Below are 711 nucleotides of genomic sequence, written 5' to 3' on the forward strand. Positions count from 1 at the left end.
CTCAGCCACCAATACCGTACCTGTAGTAGTGTGAGAACTGACTTCTCAATGTTCTGACTGAAAATAATAAATTTTTGTGTTTTTAACATCATGTGTTTTGGTAAATTACATGTTTTAGCACTTAAAGCACTTAAATAACAATAAATAACATCTGTCTCATGCTTCTGTCAGTCCTTTAGTCTCTGTAGACAGCTAGAGGAGTCTGGGACAACATTATATGCTTCATATCATAATGAGGAGCCATTAAAAACAGGTTGGTTGAAGGAGTAGGCTGCTGGTTGAAACTTCAAGCATAAACATATACATATCAGCATGTTGCTATTTCATAACAGGGGGAATCTGAAAACCATGAGGGACAACCCCTCTCATGCTCTCTATGCTGAGCTGAGGAGCTCCTGCAGCCACATGCAGCCACATGCAGCCCCAGGCCTCAAAGCGCTTTGGAGGCTCATTTGTGCCGTCAGCCATCAGGCTCCACAGCAACAAACTGACAGATATGTGCCTGATTTTATCTGAGACATTTTTCTGGTTTTAAATGGTTGTAAATAATTATTATTGATTTTATGGTGTAAATAGTGTGTAAATACTGCATCTCTTCTTTTATATTCCTTTGTGCTGCTATTTCGACCTAAATTTCCTCCACGGGGGATTAATAAAGTTATGGCTTATCTGGTCTTATCTTATAAACTTTGGTAAAAGTGAATATGACAG

General features: G+C 38.8%; 1 long non-coding RNA gene across 1 annotated transcript; it reads left to right on the forward strand.

The window, feature by feature from the left end:
* Window positions 1–92: 92 nt before the first annotated feature.
* On the forward strand, window positions 93–687 carry LOC123966359. Its single transcript, XR_006823958.1, has 2 exons — window positions 93–253; window positions 333–687. It is a non-coding gene; the product is annotated as an uncharacterized LOC123966359 (long non-coding RNA).
* The last annotated feature ends 24 nt before the right edge of the window (window positions 688–711 follow it).

Source organism: Micropterus dolomieu, unplaced genomic scaffold (genome assembly GCF_021292245.1).
Source record: "Micropterus dolomieu isolate WLL.071019.BEF.003 ecotype Adirondacks unplaced genomic scaffold, ASM2129224v1 contig_13267, whole genome shotgun sequence".
NCBI classification, from domain to species: domain Eukaryota; kingdom Metazoa; phylum Chordata; class Actinopteri; order Centrarchiformes; family Centrarchidae; genus Micropterus; species Micropterus dolomieu.